Source organism: Alosa sapidissima, chromosome 15, assembly GCF_018492685.1.
Source record: "Alosa sapidissima isolate fAloSap1 chromosome 15, fAloSap1.pri, whole genome shotgun sequence".
Taxonomy (NCBI): Eukaryota; Metazoa; Chordata; class Actinopteri; order Clupeiformes; family Clupeidae; genus Alosa; species Alosa sapidissima.
The window spans coordinates 19,274,561-19,287,074 of NC_055971.1; the positions used below are offsets into that span (position 1 = coordinate 19,274,561).

Consider the following 12,514-nt stretch of genomic DNA (forward strand, 5'->3'; position numbering starts at 1 on the left):
ACTCAGACCTTTTGTGGTTGAAGCGGCCGGGCAACAATTTAGGGCTCCCAGTGTTTGCAACCCCCATGCACACAAACAAGGACCTGGGTGCTCAGGCTGCTCAGGGTGAGGGGGGAGGGAGGGGGTGGGTAGGGGGGGTGAGAGGGAGGCTGAGTGCTCGTGAGCATGCACATACACACGTGCGCAAAAAAAACATGCCCGTAAGAACACACACACACACACACACACACAGTTACGCACAAACACACACACACACACACACACACACACACACACACACACACACACACACACAGAGAGTAAGCATGTGAGTGACAACCTCTAGCAACTATTGACCAGCTTTGCAATTTTTTTTTCTGATTGTGAATTGCAGACAATAACAACTTTGTTTAGAACACCGCTCGCATTCTGGAGCAGTAAGTCTGTTTTGCCTACACTAAGAGTATTAGCAGGTGTAAGGTGTTTACTGTTCCGTTGTTGCTTTATAAATCAGCCAGTTCTCTTGATTTATGAGGTCGGGTTTGTGTACTGATATGGATAAACTCATAAATTATTTCTTATGAGCACAGCAGTGACTTAGCACATTTGAGTGAGTACGTCTGACGCACGGTAGATCATCGGATGAGGTAGACCCAAGCGAAACACAAATACACACAAATACAAACGTATACCCTGTCAAAGTGCACTTAGCAATTTAGCAAAGGAGTTTCATTTCATTGGCAATGGTCATTGTGGCAGTGTGCTTATCGTAATTTTAATTAAAATAAAAACAGCCGGCCAAACGATTAAACATAGGAATGCCACAATCGGATAAGATTTTCTCATTAAATAGCTTGTTTGGAAGTTCACTAGTTGATATGAACCATGAAAGACAAAAATGTCACTAGAAGGAGGTGTATTTACTGTAATAAATTGACTGCAAACACAGCAGAACTTGGAGAGTTTCTCTGCCAGATTGGAAGGGATACGATTGCAAGTGATGTTTACCCAGAGCACAGTGTTCAAATAAACCAACAAATCTTTATCAACCAGTACCGTTATCTACAGACAGACAGCCAAGCCTTAAATGGGTTTCTGATATCTGATTTCTTGGAAGAAGCTAAAGTCTGGAAAATGGCGTCCTTTAGTCCTCTGACCCCCACCCTGCACAGTGCACACAGATCTTAACTTCTCCCCACTAGACAAAGCCCAAGCTTGATTTCCTTTTCCAAAAATAACACCTGAAAGGACTTTTATGGAGGCCAATTACGGAGCAGCCCACTGTCCAGACGGCTCCGTCCAAAAGCAATCCTGCTCAGCTGGAATCGTCTGCTCGGGCCTCCCTTAAAAAAAAAAGGGCTGGACTCAGACTCGGGCACAGAGAGCATCTTTGCTCTACTGATGGACCGCTGAGATCTGAGACCCTCTGATCCTACAAGACGGAACCAAAGCCGTCAAACTTTCAGCAAGACTTGTGATATAAGTGATTCTTAAAACAGTGACAAAGGAATTGACATTCCTAAAACTCTCTTAGTCAAGTAACAGAGACTGCTGCTTGAAGCCTTGGCTCATTTTAAACATTCAGACACTATAAACTTATATATTTATTTCCCACCTCCTTCTGACAGTGCAAATGAGGCTACACTACACTATGGAAGAGCTAATAGAGGCAGACTACATTCCATTGCTGAATCTGAACTTGAATAGTGTTGGTCTTTTGGAAAACGTGGATCACTTGGAGGCCGAGCGTGCTTTAAAATTCAACGGGGGGAATAGAGGGAAAGCAGTGGAACATAAAGGGCTCAGGATGAGGGGGGGGGGGTGTTGTTGTTGAAAGTAAGTGGGGCAGAGCAGCTTTGGCCACTTCTGGACGCTGGGATGAAAAGGACCTTGTCCACCGCTCAGTCGTTCCCTGGCCTAGTTTGACACCTTTGCCCCTGCTGTGCGGTGCCTTGGGAGGAGGCAGATGGTTGCACTGATTATGCAAAAATAGGATTCCTGAGGTAAAGTGTGTATTTGTGTGTGAGTGTGAGTGCTTTTGAGTGTATGTTTGTGAGAGTAAAATTGTGAAGTTGTGTGTGTGTGTATGCACGTGCATGAGTAAATGTGTCTGCAGTTTGTTTGTGTGTGTGTGTGTTTGTGTGTGTGTGTTTTCTCTGGCAGTTTGAGTGCAGCGTGATCCGTAGCCCAGTGTTGAGGCTGCAGCTTTGCAGCCCTTCATTCTGTTCCTGCCATCTCTGTTCCGAAGGGTGTTTAGGCTGTTGTCATGGTAACGTGAATGCAGCCACACATGGCCGCGTCAGAAGTGAACGCTCTGGCCGGAGGGATATCACTGTGCCGTTTCCACAGTTACCACCCCGTCCTCCCATTCTGTAGTGGGCCAATCTGGCAAGAACAACAACAAAAAAAAACAACCCAACCCTTTGTGAACTTTCCCAGACATTAGCGATGCTGCTAACTTGTGACATCGCTTTCACTTTCATATGGACTGCGTTTACATGTTCTTTAGTATCCCAGTTATGATCAGGATTTTGAAGTATCCCGTTTTTGTATTTGCGCATGTATAAGTAAGTATAAGTATTATAAGTATATATACTCTTTTGATCGTGAGGGAAATTTGGTCTCTGCATTTATCCCAATCCGTGAATTAGTGAAACACACTCAGCATACAGTGAGGTGAAGCACACACTAATCCAGGCGCAGTGAGCTGCCTGCAACAACAGCGGCGCTCGGGGAGCAGTGAGGGGTTAGGTGCCTTGCTCAAGGGCACTTCAGCCGTGCCTACTGGTTGGAGTTTGAACCAGCAACCCTCCGGTAACAAGTCCGAAGCGCTAACCAGTAGGCCACAGCTGCCCATGTAAACATCATATCCCGATTTCAGAACCCCGGATAAGCCCTTATCCCGGTTTTGAGTATCAAAACCGGGATACTGTTCCATGTAAGCTATACACCTTGTCCTTAACCTTAAAAACTACATCTGCTCCTCATTGCCCCAAAATCTAAATCCCCTGCAGTTTAACTATCGGTCTAATAGATCTACTGATTATCTACTTAATTTTATACTGCACACTGCATTAGCCCACCTTGATAACAGGGGAGGGAATTATGAGCTAATGCTGTTTATGGATTTCAGCTCGGCATTTAATACAATCAAACCTGTTACACTCATTACTAAGCTTGAAGATCTTGGACTGCATTCATCTCTGTGTAAATGGATTTTCAATTTCTTGACTGGTAGACCCCAGGTGATGAGGGTGGGTAGGGTGGGTAGCCACACTTCTTCAGCCCTTACCCTCAACACAGCAGCACCACAGGGCTGTGTTAAGTCCACTGTTGTATTCCCTTTACATCCATGACTGTGCGGCAGTACGTGACTCCAACATCATTGTCAAGTTTGATGGCACAGCCGTAGTTAGCCTCATTTCTAAGAACAATGATCAGGCTTACTTGAATGAGGTAGACTGACTATCAAACTGGTGCCAAACTGGTGCCAACAACCTACTCCTAAATGTTACCAAGACTAAGGAGATGTTTATAGATTTCAGGCGTGATCAGCAGAAAGTTTCCCAACCACTCCAGATCTCAGGTGGAAAGGGTAGAGAGTAGTATTAAATATCTTGGTGTTTGATGATTGGCACGCCAGCATCTTTTTCACCTCAGATGCCTGAAGTACTTTAGGCTACCTCAGTAACTTTTATAGAGCCACCATTGAAAGTATTATAACTGGGAATATAACAGCTTGGTATGGAAACAGCAATCAGCAAGACCGTTAAACCCTAAAGAGAGAAGTGAGATCAGCAGAACGTACCACCAGGAGTGCACTACCCAATCCAGAGGAAACATACATCAGGAGAGTAAAGTCCAGAGTAAAGAAAATCACCAGAGATCCCAGTCACCCCAACAACTGCCTCTTCTCTGCCCTACGCTCTGGGAAACGTTATCGCTGCCTGAGGGCCAACACAGAGAGAATGCGGAAACGTTTTTATCCCCAAGCTATCCAGATACTGAATGAGGACTGTAACAGGAACACAAGCATGTTGGAAACATGTCATGCACTTTAGACATTTCTTCTTCTCTTCTTTTTCTATTTATTTACTTATTTATTTACACATTGCACAGCCATGGAGACGGTGGACAAAGCAGTTCACTACATATACTCTGTATAATTGTATGTGACAAATACATTTGAATTGAATTTGAATTTAATTTAATTGAATATCCCGGTTTCTCAGACAAATGCGCCATTGCATTAGAAACCGGGATAAGGAGTGCTAATAGAACTTTATTGTATCATAATAACTTTATAAAGTGCTATGTCCATGAGTATTTGTGTATATTAAGTGCATGTTGATGTGTATGTGTGTACATGCATGTGTGTGCGTCCATGTGAGAGGCCATCTGCAGTGTCGGCCCACGCACACAGGAGTCACAGGAGGGTCAGCGAAAGACGAAACGGCCCGCGTGGGCCCCCGAGTGCCCTCTAAGCACAGCCTGGACCAGGCCTGACCCGAAACCGGCCTGTAACCGGGCCTAGAAACTGACCGCCACCAGTGCTAACACAGTGCAGGGAGGACCCGGCGGGCACCCAACCCAACGGTCACCCCTTTCCATCCATGACAACCAGCGGAGACAGTTCCCACTCTTAGAAGTCTGTGTTACTGGCTCCAACACCAGCAGACCCGTCTCAGCGCTGAGGAGAGCTGACACTCGAGCCGGCCGGTGCAATCTGTCAAGCGCACCCAGCCTCCCGTGGTTCCCTTCTGAAGGCAGGGGCCCATTTGTCATCCTGGCATCCAGGCGCCATGTTGGCTCCCAGAAGTCTACTCACGGGGGAATAGTTTCATCTGGCTCAGTACGCAGGACTTATGTAGCACTGTGGAAAAAAAGCCTTATTATCTGAATCTCTGGTCGAATATGAATACGATTCAACGTACATCAATACCTCAAATGCAGGAGGGGGGGAAAAAAATCACTTTTCACAGCATGCTGTGTGCGACAGGAAGTTCTTTGAATGCCCTTTCTCCTTAGGCGAGTGAACAACAGTGCACTTACAGTGCTCTCAAGCCACCTTGTAAAAAGCTAACAAAGTGACAAAATGACTAAAATAGACTACCATTCTGGACCTACTTGTAATAGCAGGAGGACATAAATGCTGAAAGGGGTGATGGTGTTATTACCTAAAGCCACATCCATTACTGTATTCATTTAAGGTACTGCATGAGCAGAGTGGCATCTTCATTATGGTCTCCCCTCATATCTAAAGGTGTTCTGTATGGAGGATGGCTGGTGAGGAGTGATCCCTGGATGTTGACCGTTTGAACTTGTTCCACTCGTTAGCGTAATGCGGTGGTCGTAAATCACTATTGAAGGGCTACGTGGGGAAGACACAGTTTACTTAACGATGCTGCTGGCCGCTCTGGGAAGCGCTGGCTAGTCTGAGGGGACGGATAAAAGTAGCGATCGAGGACGGACTGGAAAATATGCGCGCATATGCACAAGCGAGAGGAGGCCAGAGATAGTGTCACAAAACAGAGTGGGAAATAAGCACCAGTCAACGCACCACATGAAAGCGGCTGGTAAAGTTAAGACATAAAATAACGATTTACTACTGAGTAGCTGATGAACCTGAATATTTATCTGTCAGAGACTGGCAGATAATATTCACATTTAGACAGCTAATTTCTCACCCTGACAGACACACACACACACACACACACACACACACACACTCCACGCTGTGTGTGTGTGTGTGTGTGTGTGTGTGTGTGTGTGTGTGTGTGTGTGTGTGTGTGTGTTCACACAGGCCTCCTGCTCCACTCTAGCAGCCACTATCACGTGATCAATACATGACATGGAAGCAGAGCACACACACAAATCAGCACATGATTAAGTGCCTGCACACTGCTGAGTCCATCATGCAGCTCTTATGGCGGGAATGTACCAATAAAGAAACAACGCTCACGAGAATACCCACTCCTCTCTTTCTTTCTTTCTTCTCTTTTCTCTTTACTATCTCTATTCTTCTCTTGTATCTCTCTCACTCTTTCATATATATATATATATATATATTTGATGGTGTAATGATGGTGTAGCAATCTAATAAAACACAATAATGTACGCTGTTTTATAATATAAAATGTATCTAGGTCATCTCACTCTCCATTATGCATTACATATAATTATTTTACATAACTGATGCAAATCCTACTAGACATTTGAATGAGTCGATTTATGTTTCTGAAAATACTGTCCATAATCCATAATGCACTACAGACACAGAAGTTGCCCCTGTTGCTGTTCATGAGAGATTGGCCTCTGCCCTGCCCTGCCCTGCCCTGCTCTCGCCCTGCTGCTTTCTCATCCGAGAGTGGAAAGCTAGCGCAGCGCAGTGGAGCTTGTGACCTTTGGCCTGATAAACACACAAACCTCCATCCAACACCCACCTCCCCATCTGCCTGCCTGCCTGGCTGCACGAAAACACACACACACACACACACACACACACACACACACACATACACTCACACACTGTAGGCCCCTTACACATACGCTAGCATGCATACACTGAACAAAAGGATAGATAAACACAGTCTTTCTCTCTCTCTCTCTCTCTCTCTCTCTCTCTCTCTCTCTCTCTCTCTAATACACACACACATACAGACATAAACACACACACACACACACACCCACCAATCAATTTGCCCACCCACCCACTCACACGCACAAACACATTTCGCCAACCCACATGTACAAAACACACTCTCACACACACAAACACACAAATGCTCGAGCCTTTATGGTAATGGGTCATCTAACACATACAAATACACACACACACACACACACACACACACACACACACACATACACACACACACACACACACATTAGACACACTCACAGGCAATCCCTCTCCCTCCTGCTCGTCCCCTCTCCCCACACACACAAAGAGCCGGGCACAAAGGGCCTGTAGCGTTTACGCGTGAGCGGAGCGCTGGCCAAACACAGAGCAGCGCAGACGCAGACGCAGAAGCGGAGCGGCTCGCCCATGGGCCCAGGGATGGAGTATTCACCCGGGTGGCCACCACAGTGCCTGTCTGAAAAACAGCCATTGTCTGTGTGCGCGGCTCAGAACAGGCAGTGCTGCCGGGTTCCCGCCCCATCACACAGCACCCTGCGGTCACAACAGCGCCCTCCACTCATCCAGCCGGCATCAATAATTTACAGCTCTATTTTGACAGACTTTGTCACACTTTTAAATTAGCTCATAACAATAACACTAAACACAGGAATAGCACACTAAAAATATATCCCTGTACAGTGTCACTGTTCAAATATTTTTTACACAATGTTTTTGTGTTGCTTGGTTCTGTTATTTACATAGCACCTGTTATCACTGTATCATGTATCCTGTTTGTGAAAGACGTGGTGTAACTTATTGATGCTGGACAAAATACTTTTTTATTCATCACAGCCGCCCAACAAATAGTGCAAACTGAGGCAGAGATGGTTTTGAAATGTGCTGACCTGTGCCTTTCTCACAGAGGTGAGCCGGTGAGAGGAATTGACTAAAACTGAAAGAACAGACACAGTTCAGGTTTCAAGGACACTAGCAGGAGCAAGGAAATTATTTTCGGTGTTTGGTGTAATGAAAATGATGCATTCAACATTTATTTCAGAATTGTTGAACATAAACAATTGCAATCTGAGCATGCATTAAGTGCAGAATGTATTAACTAATGGGTCATTAAATAATTGCATTTCATGGTAATCCCATGTAGCATCTTCTGCTGTTTCAAACTAAAACCGCCTGACGTCATTTGGTGGCGCCAAAGCATTACTCCCTGTGCCAAGTGACATCTCCTCTGTCTAATTGCCAACTTAATTATAAGTCCATGCTTAAACATAGACAGGGCTTTCTCTTTGTCCTCCCTCCATTTGTGTCCACTGCTATTCACCACAGATTATTCACGCATCAGCAACAAAGAGGACCTGACTGAAGACTGAAACCGTGATGATTTAACTCGCAAACCGAATCACGGGCAGTCCAGTGGTGGGCTGCTGAAGTGCATTAATTTTCCCTAATCACCTCAGACAACCTCATAAGCTCAATTGCCTTCCTGTTTGGCGCAGGGATTACTCCTGTTTGTCCATACGAACACTGGCATCATGTAATGTACTGCTCTCTCAAGACATTTACAGACATTGCAGAGTGATTATGCCATGGAACAGATGAATATGATGAGTGCACCCTCAGAAAAAGAAAGAGAGAGAGGTTGAGAGAAGAGAAAGATAAAGGCCCAAGGGAAATTAGTGACAAAAGAAGTTGATGAATAGAGAGAACATCAAGGAATGAGGAGAGAGAGAGAGAGAGAGAGAGAGAGAGAGAGAGAGAGAGATGCAGGGAGAAAGAGTACAGAAGAGAGAAGAGAGGGGGTATATGTCCTGCTATTTTCAACAGAAGGCCCCTGCTGTGTTCCTGGACACTCAGCTCAATGCTTTCCTCATGAGTCTGCAGTTTACTAAGCAGGAACAGAATCAGCCCATAATACAGGAGAAGGTGAGAATGAGTGAAAGAGAGAAAGGGAAAGAGAGAAAGAGGTTTACCATTCATGTGTTGAATGAGTGTTCAAACCTATAATGCACAAAAAGGAGAGAAAGAGAGAGAGATGAGTTAGAGGGAGAGAAGAGTTAGAGAGAGAAAATGTGTGTGTGTGTGTGTATGTCTCTGTGTATGTGTGTGTGTGTGTGTGTGTGTGTAAGAGAGAGAGACAGAGAGGCAGAGAGAGAAATTAATGAGTGAGAGCATATGCCATTCAAAATTTCTAGCGGGTACATTTCTACACTGAGCCCTCTCCTTCTCTCTCCTTCCCTCTGTCTCTCTCTCCTTTCATCTCTCTCTCTCTCTCCTTCCCTCTGTCTCTCTCTCCTTTCCTCTCTCTCTCTCTCTCTCTCCTTCCCTCTGTCTCTCTCTCCCTCTCTCTCCTTCCCTCTGTCTCTCTCTCCTTTCCTCTCTCTCTCTCTCTCCTTCCCTCTGTCTCCCTCTCCTTTCCTCTCTCTCTCTCTCTTTCCCTCTGTCTCCCTCTCCCTTTCTCTTTTTTGTAGGAAGAAGGGGAGGGAGGGTACTCTCACGTGTCGGAGGCTGCTATCAAAACCAGACACTGTTGGTGTGACAACGTGTCGGCATCTTAAGTAGGACTGTGAAGTCCTACAGACTTTTGTGCCTGCCATGTAGTTACCTGCCCACAAGATGTCGCCATTCTGCCTTTGTGGGTTTTTGTTTACTTGCTCCCCTTTCTTTGGTTAATGGAAACCCTTCTGTGATTGGAGGATTGGATAATTGGGGTTGATGTACCAGCCTATTTAAGATCCTGGGTTTTCTTAGTCTTTGCTGAGTTTTCCTGAGAGACACAGTGTGAGTACCCGTTCTTTGTCTGTGCTACTAATTCTTGAGCTTTTGATTTTGACTTCTGCCTGCATTTTTGAGAATTTGAAAAGCCTATTTTTTGTGCTGAAATACCTTTTGTTGGAACTTTGATTTTTGACTGAAGACTTTTGTTGTCATTGGACTGCTGGCTGTGAACTTTTGTTTTCGGGACGCTGGGAGCTTCCACTGACCTGAACTGAACGGAAGAACTGCATTTGTTGTATCCTGTGTTTTTTGAAAGTAAAGACTTATCACCACTCATTGCTTCTCTGCATGTCTGTCCAAGATCCACCACCCCACAAAGTTCGTGACAGAAAAACTCAGCCAAGAATGGACGGAGCGGAGAAAGTACCACTCCCTGAACCGGATTCTATGGACATATCGGAGCCAGTGATCGCCTCTGCCCCAGCACAGAACTTTGAAATCACCCTCCAGCACCTGGTGACAGCTGTCAACAGCCAAGAAGACACCATGCGCCGCCATGAAGAAGCCCTATCCCAGTGGGGGGCACAAATGCAAAGACATGCCGGTATGCTGAATGAAATCCACCAGGCCCTTCAACTGGCTCGGCCAACACCACCAGCCGCATCCTCCACCGAGCAACCAGCTTCCCACCCCACACCCAGCCGTGAACCCCGCCTGCCAACTCCAGAGAGGTTCAATGGAGATCCCAAGGGATGCAAAGGTTTCCTGACCCAGTGCCGCTTGTCCTTTGACCTCCAGCCTGCCGCCTATCCAACTGATCATTCCCGAGTGGCCTACATCATAACTCTTTTGACCGGAAGAGCCCTGTCCTGGGCCACCGCACTCTATGAGAACAACAGTCCTGTTTGCAGCTCTTTCATGGCTTTCTCCAAGGAGATGATGAAAGTCTTCGCACCTGACGTCAGCGGTCGCACAGCAGCCAACAAGCTCCTGCAACTTCGCCAGGGTCGCCAGTCAGCAACGGACTATGCCATCCAGTTCCGCACCCTAGCAGCTGAAAGTGGTTGGGGAGAGCAGGCCTTGCTCACAACATTTTACCATGGACTATCAGACCGTATTAAGGACGAGCTAGCCTCATGGGAAGAGGCTGAGAACCTTGAAGTGTTGATTGCCCGGGTTATTCGTCTGGACCACCGACTCCAGGAGCGTACCAAGGCCTCAAGAAGATTCCCCTCCTATGCGGTCCCAATCAATGACACCCCTGTTCCACAGTCCTCTGATGGTGGGCCAGAGCCCATGCAGCTGGGTGGCACTCGGCTGTCCCAAACTGAACGTGACCGGCGTATGAGGGAACGCTGTTGCATTTACTGTGGAAACCCGGGACACTTTCGGAATGCCTGCCCTGAACTAATGGGAAAAGCCAAGCCCCGTCCAGCACCAGGGGATCTGTGACGGGGGTGAACTCCTCTCCTGAGCTTTCAGCCTCTGGGTTTTTAACTCCCCTCACCATATCCTGGGGTCACCAGACACATTCTCTACAGGCACTCATTGACTCTGGCTCAGCTGGCAACTTTATGGATCTCTCCCTCGCACAACACCTGGAGATTCCGACATCTGCGCTCGATCCTCCTCTTTCTGTTACCGCTCTGGATGGACGGCCTTTAGGAGCAGGCCTGGTTGAATTGACCACCTCTACCATTCATCTGCAGATCGGTGACCACGAGGAGAATATTTCATTCCACTTGATCCAGTCTCCTGAGTTTCCGGTAGTCCTGGGATTCCCCTGGCTTACTCGCCACGACCCACGTCTCGATTGGAGTTCCTGCACTATCCGCGGATGGGGATCTACGTGCCACACCACCTGCCTTGTCTCAAGCTCCTGTGCATCATCTGTTCGTTCTCCCGAGTCAACCCGAGCTCCTCCCGAGTCAACCCAGACGGCTCCTGAGTCAACCCGAGCACCGCCCGAACTGTCCAGAGTACCCCCAGAGTACCATCATCTGAAGGAGGTATTCAGCAAAAAGAAAGCAGCGACTCTACCGCCTCACAGGTCTTATGACTGCACCATTGATCTGCTGCCAGGCACCTGTCCTCCAAGGGGGCGCATCTTTTCCCTCTCTGCGCCAGAACGCATTGCCATGGAGGAGTACATCAAAGAGGCGCTGTCCACAGGCTTTATCCGACCCTCTTCTTCACCGGCTGGGGCAGGTTTCTTCTTCGTGGGCAAGAAGGATGGAGGTCTGAGGCCATGTATTGACTACAGGGGCCTCAACAAGATCACTGTGCGAAATCGTTACCCTCTCCCCCTCATGTCTTCAGCCTACGAACTTTTGCAGGATGCAACTATATTCACCAAACTGGATCTCCGTAATGCATACCATCTTGTCCGTGTCCGTGAAGGAGACGAATGGAAAACTGCTTTCAACACCCCTAATGGCCACTACGAGTATCAGGTCATGCCGTTTGGTCTCACAAATGCCCCAGCTGTATTCCAAGCTCTCATCAATGATGTCCTTCGTGACATGCTGGACAAATTCGTCTTCGTTTATTTAGACGACATTTTAATCTTTTCCAAGAGCCTTCCGGAGCACATCCAACATGTCCAATCAGTTCTCAATCAACTCCTCAACAATCATCTTTTCGCTAAGGCCGAGAAGTGTGAGTTCCATGTCCCTAAGGTCTCCTTCCTTGGCTACATCATTTCCGAGGGCAGAATCATGATGGATCCTAAGAAGGTGGAAGCTGTCAGGGATTGGTCAGTACCCAGTTCCATCAAAGAGACACAGAGATTCCTGGGGTTTGCCAATTTCTATAGGAGATTCATACGCAATTTCAGTTCAATCGCTGCCCCCATCTCTGCAGCCACTCGAAAGGACAATTCCCCCTTCTCATGGTGCCCTGAAGCCAACAAGGCTTTTGAAGACCTCAAGCAGCGCTTCACTTCAGCCCCTATCCTCTGTCAGCCAGATCCCACTCGAGCCTTCATTGTTGAAGTCGATGCCTCTAATGTTGGAGTTGGAGCGGTCCTGTCCCAGAGGTCCCCTGATGGCAAAGTGCACCCTTGTGCATTCTTCTCGAGGAAGTTGTCTTCATCTGAAGAGAATTATGACATCGGCAACCGGGAACTCCTTGCTGTTAAACTGGCTTTGGAGGAGTGGCGGCACTGGCTCGAGGGGGCTCATC

General features: G+C 47.1%; 1 protein-coding gene across 13 annotated transcripts in view; it reads right to left on the reverse strand.

The window, feature by feature from the left end:
* Positions 1 to 12,514, reverse strand: part of gramd1bb (GRAM domain containing 1Bb) — a 133,303-nt gene that overhangs the window by 38,958 nt on the left and 81,831 nt on the right. The window lies entirely within an intron of this gene.